Source organism: Pinus tabuliformis, chromosome J (genome assembly GCF_031772625.1).
Source record: "Pinus tabuliformis cultivar Carrire ecotype Pingquan chromosome J, CPIR1, whole genome shotgun sequence".
NCBI lineage: Eukaryota > Viridiplantae > Streptophyta > Pinopsida > Pinales > Pinaceae > Pinus > Pinus tabuliformis.
In genome coordinates, this window is record NC_142295.1 from 918,176,589 (window position 1) to 918,184,984 (window position 8,396).

An 8,396-nucleotide genomic window follows, 5' to 3' on the forward strand; every position below is an offset into this window, starting at 1 on the left:
GAGAGTTGCAACAATGGTGTAAAGACCTGGAATCATAACATATAAATTTTACATCAATCCATGCTATAAAATATCAACACATAAATATTCATCTGGCTAGGACATAATTTACGAGATCAGATGAAATATGCACTTGTAAGAGATGATAGTTTTTACTAGATAATTCATAGTGGTTGTGTTATTATTCTCCCACTGTGCACACTACTATTTTGGGGACAACTCACCACCCAACCACAGGCTCAGCTGCATGGAATCTTTCTACAACTAGAAACCCCCAAGCCCTCAATTAAATAATACTACCAGTGGCTCTTTTGTCTCTCGGCATTCCCTTCCTAAAAGAATGAATACCTCTCATATCCCCTTTATCCATTAAATAGAATCAAATATTCTAAAAATGGAAAGGGAATTGGAAAGGGATCCACATGTGCACAATTCATGTGCCATCATGTCCACTTGTATATATATATATATTATATATATATATATATATATATATATATATATATATATATATATATATATATCTTACTATTGTAGCTCATTTTTATATATATTTATTCAAAAATGCAGTCTATTATTATTTTTCTTCGTCATTTTTTTTTTCATTTATTATTATAGTTTTTTTGTTACTTGTTATTTTATTTATTTATATATTAATATTTTTTTTTTATTTTATTGTTGTTGTTGTTGATGTTGGTTTATTATTATTATTTATAATTTTTATTACTTGATACAGGAGCGTCTAACCTAGGGTTGAATGTGTACCAAGGGAGTTGCTTCCCTAAGTTAAGATTTAATTATTTATTGTATTTTCCTATAGTTTTAGGAGAAAATGAGAATTATTGTAAATAGGAGAAGGTTCGAGAGTATTTTGGAAGAGTTGAGAGATTTGAGGGTTAGTTAGATATTATTTAGGGATAAGGGATTAGGTGAGAGTTTTTATGGATCATGAGAGATATTGTGGGAGGTTTTTTAGGGTCTAGAACCTACTTTAGGTTCAGATCCACTTGTATAAATCTAGGTGAGTCCATGAGGGATGTAAGTGAGTGAGAGAGAGGAATGAGAGGCCAATGATTAGGCCAATAGTTCTCTTATAAATATTTTATTTATTAATGAATTAATTCTGAATATTTATATGCATTGGTTGTGCGTGGATTTCAGTTTTATGTTGTGTGTTATTTTTAAGTTGTAAGCTCCTAGCCTGCGACATCATTTTTTGTATCAAAGTAGGTGTAATTTATTTGCAAAGAGTCGAGAGTTTTAGTGAGTAAGTTCTACAACCATAGTAATTGTCAAGAAGGTACTGTGTGTGGAGATTGTAAAATTACAAGAAATTATACACCTAGAGACGCCACAAAGAAGTCATGATCACCATCGCTAAGAATTGAAGCCACCTGTGAAAGTAAAGATTATTGTTCTTGAAGATCGATGCATGTAACTGCATTGTGAATGAGTTATCACTAGTAGCACGTGAAAGGATGACTTTCCCCAATATTTATAGTTTTTTCTTACGCTCGTCATAGTGGATGATAGAGATCTGGCATGCCAATTTGATACTTTGTTGTTGTCTTTGGTACTTTGGAAGGTGTACAAGGCATGACCAAGAAACGTAAATTGGATATCACGATCGATTATGCAAAAAGAAGCACATAGTTTTGAAATAGACTAAAGATTTATCCACCACGAGATCAAGGAGAGGATAAGAAGCAGCGTTAAGAGGTAAGAAGTTGTCGTAGGACATGTGGATAGAACATATGTTAAGTTCCTAGGAACTCAATCCTTTATAAACCTCCATTTTTGGCTTTGCATGTTGATAATGCGTGGGTGTCGAATCAAGTTTATGGGTACATTGACTTGATCTTTGTGTGTGATCAACTATTGATTGTGAATCGTTTCCTGTGATGGATGAATTTCATGTGGATATGTGCATATCACTATAGGAGAAGAAGGGAATCGAGAAGGCCTTGCTTTACTGTACAAGATACCGCAATCTTGTTTGTCATTATTTCGTGAAGCAAGGTTTGGGCATGGTAAATTTGTGATTTATAATGCAACGCATGCACATTGGACATGTTACCATAATCAAGATGACTACTCAGTTGTTTCCGATGAGGTTTGGATTAATAGCCTTGCTAGCGATTCTAATAGTTGTTGAGAAGAAGATATTTGGTGTTCGTCCTCTCAAAGAAAGGAAAAAAAAAATGAGAGTAAAGTTGATTTCAAAAATATAACATTTAAGATGGGATCAACAGTTTGATAATTTCGAGAAGGAATCTATTTATATCTATGCATGAATAGATCATTTAATGGAATAATTGTAATAAGCAATCTCTTATTAGAGGTTTTCCTTTTGTAGCCTGCTCCACAGGGGATTTTTCTACCCTGTTCTTGTTATCCTCATGTGAAATTATCTCGTAAGGTATAATAATAATGAGTAGCATCTTTTCTTCTTTAAAAAAATAAAAATTAAAAAAAAAATGATCATAAAATAAAGTCTTTGAGAGATAAGGATGATCATAAAAAGTATTTTTAAAAATTGTAATATTTAGAGTGAAAAAGTTAGTGGAGATATAAGGTATGTTTCTTAATTTCTAATATTTTGGAGTAATAAGTGGATGAGTTGAGAGTTTAAGAAATCTTTGAAATAAAAAGGGTTTATTTTCGCTTGTATCGAACACACAAGGTTCATTGATAAAAAGAGTTGACATGAAATTATAAGTCTGGAGTTAAAGAGTCATAAGTCAAGTCAAAAGTGCATTTAATTTTGAGTCATTTAATGTAAGGGGTGTACGATAGATTGAGCCCGACACCCAAAAGTCTGGTCAATTTATTGTAAAAACAAGAGAAATTGCAATGATTTTCAACAAAGAAAGTAAAGTATAGAGAAGCCTATGCAAAGGAAAAAGGAGACAAAGATGACTATGGATGAATTCAAAAAAAAAAAAAAAACAACAACAACAAAAACAAAACCAAAAACAAAACACAAAAATAAATAAATAAATACAAATAAAAATAAAATTAATTAATTAATTAAAAAATTAAAAAATTAAAAATTAAAAAGTAAATAATAATAATAATGAATGAAATGAATAAAATAAAATAAGGTAGAGATGGAAGCAGTTAAGGCGGAGAATGTCGAACTTAGGGAGAAGTTCACCAAGTAGGGAGAGAGTCATGCAGACCTCAAGGTGTGATATGAGTATCTTGAATGGAGATACAATCAAACCATGAATGAGTTCAACAGAATTGAAATTGTGAAGGGTTAAGGCATGGATGAGATCGCAAAGTTGCAGAATATTTTTTTTGAAGCTTTGAACAAAATTTTGATTTTGAAGAAAGTAGTGGGGCAAGGTTTGATTGGTGGAGCTTCCCACATCAAGATTAAGGAACCAGATTCATATGATGGAATGAGAAGCGTGAAAACACTTGGAAAATTTCTATGGGATATGGAACAGTACCTTGAATGGTTGGACCTTGCATCGGAAGAGGCCAAGGTGAAGGTTGCTACACAATTCCTTATGAAGGATGCCAAGATGTGGTGGAGGCAGAGAGTGGATCAAATTTCCCATGGCGATGTTGAGGACATCTCTACTTGGGAAGAAATGAAGGAAGCGTTGTTGGCTCATTTCAGCCCACAAGATGAAACATGGGATGCACGAACAAAGATTAAGTACATCAAGAAAATCGAAAGTCTACAATCTTATCAATGGGAATTTGCGAGTGTGATCTTGGAGTTACCTAACATGGTGGAGAAAGAAAATGTTTTCAACTTCATCATTGGATTGAAAACTTGGGCACGCAATGAGGTGAAATGACAGAAGATCAAAACACTTGAGGAGGCATTTGTTGTGTTTAATAGATTGGTAGACCATTATGATGAAAGGACCGAGGAAAATAAGAAGAAGCCTGATAAACCAAAGGAGAAAGCTTCAAAGGAGTTTGAGGTGAGAAAAATTGGTAAACTGAAGGCAAAGAAACCTTTGAAGTGCTCGTTTTGCGAACGTGAGCATACGATGAAGAATTTTCCTTCAAGATTGGGAGTCCTAGTTGTTATGCAGTCAGATGGAAAGAAGAAAGAGGAATCAATAGTTGGGGTGATGCAAATTTTGGGTGTTGTAGCAACAACAGAGGCCATCCCAAAGCATGATCCTGAGAGAAACAAATTGGAGTATGTTGAGATAAAGGTTGGGCAGGGCACATTGCTCACCATGGTGGACAATGGTGCGACTCATAACTTCATGAGAGAGGAGGTAGCAAGGATATTTGAATTGGAGTTAATTCCAACTCAAGCTTGTCTCAAGGTAGTGAACTCTCCACCAAACCAAGTGATTGGAGTGGTAGAGGTTGTGGAAGTGAAGATTGGCAAATGAACAAGAAAATTTGACTTCATAATCGTGGGGATAGAATTCATGAAGCAATTTGAAGCAATGATCGTGCACATTTAAGGAAGTTGTATATTTACGATGGAAGAGAGGACGTACCATTGAGTGTCCCAACCATGACAACCATGAAGGGTGAGTGTAAGATAACAACGATGGGTGTGGAAGAAGATCAACAAAACGAAGAATTCTATGAGAGGTTGAACCGAACGGAGGCAAAACTCATGGAGCAAGTAGCAGTCATAAGAGCATTGTCTGATAGCATTACGGACTCAACAGGAAGGCTAGAGGTAATGAAAGAACTCAAGGATGTGAAATCAGAGAACTTACAAAAGGAGGACCAAGAGGCATACATGCAGAAATTAGATGAGGAGGACGTTGATACTTGGATTGAGATGTTGGAGTAAGATGAAGATTGATATGGAAGGCCATCAAACTTCCCATCCCCATCATCTTTTTGAAATTAGAATGGAGATGGGTTCATTATCATCTCCTCGAGGAAATGAAACCCCTTGAAGTGATGAGCAGACCATGAGACGAGACAAGTAGAAGGATCATATGACAACAGGTTTCGATAACAGTTGTGATGATGCTAGATGCATGCATTCTTGTGGTGGAGAGGTTACGGTCGGATTAGCTACCTGATTAGTCACCATCACGAGGGGCACCAGTGCATGATGTTCTTGTAGAGTTGTGACGAGGTATGAGAATGGAGCAGGTCATAAGTAGAGCTATCTGGTTGCCATAATGAAGATGATGTACTTGGAAAAAAGAGTTTGTCACGATGGTGTTGTTTAGGGCAACAACCTTTTTAAAGAGGGCAACGATGTTAGGGAATCGAGTTGGCACTATGGCCAATGGGCACCCATGACCGCCCACAAAGATGTGGAGAGGCGAAAAACCGAAGTCGAACCAAGTTGGGCGAACAGCGCATGATGGGCACGCCTGCACGAAGGCAGGGAGCCCACCACTGCGACTTGGCAACATGAGCGTTGGAAGGTGAGTTGGGAAGGCGCATGCCCACACAAAGGTGAGGCACCCAACCACACAAACCAAAGAATGAACCACATGGGTGTGTCATGTAGGAAAGCACCCACACATAGGACAAGCGCATTGGGGAGGAGTGCACCCATCTACCCACTATGCATGTTGTAGCATCCACACAATGGGTTTGCCCACAACATGGGGCACCCGGGCAAGAGCGACATGATTGAGTGGTGATGAGCATGCGGGGTAGCGGCATAGATGCAAGCAAAGGAACGACAAAGGGGTGATGTGCAGACCAAGCAAGGAGAGACGGGAAGTTATCATGTACATCAAGGCATAGGCAACACCCAAGCAAGAGGTGTGCTCGCCCACAAGGGGCACCCAACCCCCACTAGGCAAGTTGACCAAGTTGACGCAGGGGCATGCCCCGCCCGTGAAAGGGCATTCACCCAACGAATGTAGGTCGGCCAGTACGATTGGCGAACGTGTTAAGTCGACTCAAACCAAAAGACATGTCATCTTAAACAAATAAGGAGGGGCCAAACATGTATATATTGGTGAAGGGTCATTTGGCCAAGCACAAGTAAGTTGATCAAACATTGCAAAAATAAGGAATTCACACCAAGGACAACAAAGGGACGCAACGAAGGCGACAGACAGGGTGAGGCTCACCCAATGAGCCTACAGAACCATGCAAGCAAAATCTTTTTGGTCTAGGCAGAATTTCAGGGTTTTTGTGTGTCGCACTGTTTGGGCATAAGTCGCACTATCCAGTAGGGGTAACAATGGGTTGCATGACTTGGACGAAATTAAGTGGACGAGTTGCTGGTGCAACCAGGCAAACTTCCACAAGCTTGTAAACTGTAATTTTTGTACATTATATTTGCAGAAGTTTGAGTATAATATTTGGGGCAAACTATTTGGAGTTGCCACTTCCCCTTTATAGTTGTTGTTTGTATACAATATTGCACTATTGTTCATTGTTGTTTTATATATGGTTATCGCACATAGATGATAATTGAAGTTAAGTTAATTTTGTTGCGTAAGTAATTGAAGAAACACTTAAAAATAAAGTGTTGGTGGTAGACGTAGTCCGAGTGGAATAACCGAGAAAAGTGAACACTCGCAAGTGTCGCACATTGCTCACAAGTGGACTTAAAATTGCCCCACCATGGGGCCGAAACACCTAGCGTTCCATATGAACAAGAATTTAGAGCAGAAATGAGGTAATCCAAGGCTAATCCTAAATTTAAAAAATTATATAAAGCACTACTACCACTTAGGTAACCAATACCCAACAAAGAACAAGAAGGCTTTGTGTTTAACATATTTCATCTAATGAGCAGATTTTTCCAAGTAGGAATAAAGTAAGGGGATATGTTTAAAACTAATTTTGTAGTTCCTCACAGCCAATACCAATATCAAGTCATGCCTTTCAATTCCACAAATGATTGAAGATATTTTCAGTGATTTAAAATTCATTAGTTTATAAATTGAGGATCTCCTTATTTGTTTGAAATATCTAAAAGAACATACAGAAGCATTTGGAAACTTGGTACCACATTTTTTGGGTATATATTCTATATTCGTTTCATCAATGACCAGTGCAGTATCTACCATGTCAAGAAATAATGTTCAGCCATCTCATCGTAAGAAATTATGTGCAAACGTCAAAATTTTAAGGATTTTGATTTTATTGTATTGATGTGATAGGTTTTGGTCTAAGTTCCGAATAAAGAAATTGAATTACTGTGAAAACCATAGAAAGGCAATTCAAGCCCCAGTTCTAGGAGCGCGCTACTCATATAATAATCTGGTGCGATCATACCAGCGTTAATGCACCGGATCCCATCAGAACTCTGCAGGTACAGTGATGTGTGGTTTGACGGTAAGTCACATGGGCGAAGCCTGGGTAGACTGAAGTTCAAATCTCATTGAGTACAATGACCTGCTGTGGTGGCAGCTAGAGGGGCGGATTCCCCTTTCCCGTGAGTCTGCTCTTGCTAAAATCATAGGAACTTAGTATACCCGACTTGCAGGTGGTTGGTTATGCTCTTGGTGTTATAGTGGCAGCTATGAGGTTTGATCCTTGGTCTCCCATATATTAGGCCTGGTAGTTACCGATTCACCATGTGGTTAAAAAAAAAACACTCTTTAAGATCATTCAGGGACTTGCCTTTATTTGGTTATATATTTAGTGGGATATGATGGTGTTAACCGTGAAGGAAGATGACGTTATATATATATATATATAGCTAAATATTATTGGAATTGGTTAAACAATTCATTTTATATATTATTGAATTAGGTTATATTAAAGTAGTTTTAATTTATATATATATATATATATATATATAATATATATATATATATATATATATATATATATATATAAAGCTAAATATTATTGGAATTGGTTAAACAATTCATTTTTATTTATTGAATTAGGTTATATTAAAGTAGTTTTTAGAAAAATAGTATAGCCCCATAATTTAGTTATAGTAGAGGGTTTTGTATTTTATATTTATTTAATTTATTAATTTTTGCAGAGCCCATGGTTTTTTATTTTATATTTATTCAATTTATGAATTTTTGTTTATTAAATTTTATTGGATCATTGTCAAGTGAAATTATTTGACATTAGTTTACATTTTACATATGACATTTTTTTTCTATATATATTTTTTCTCAACATTTTTTTGACAAACTTTCTTACACCTACACATCTCCCCATTTTTCTAGACGTTTTGAGCTATACTAAGTTGTATAATGTCTATATTATATAAGCAATAAAATAATTTTATATCAAACATTAAAATTCTTTTAAAGTAATTAAAGAAAAAAAAATAAAGTAGTTAAGATGATATTAAAATAGTCCAAATATGAAAATGTAAATAATATCAATTTTATTTATTTTTTTCTTTTAATTACTTTAAAATAATTTTAAATGCTAATATAAAATTATCTTGTTTTATATAGATAGAATTATTTTATTTATAACTGACAACCATATCTCCTTTGTATCATATT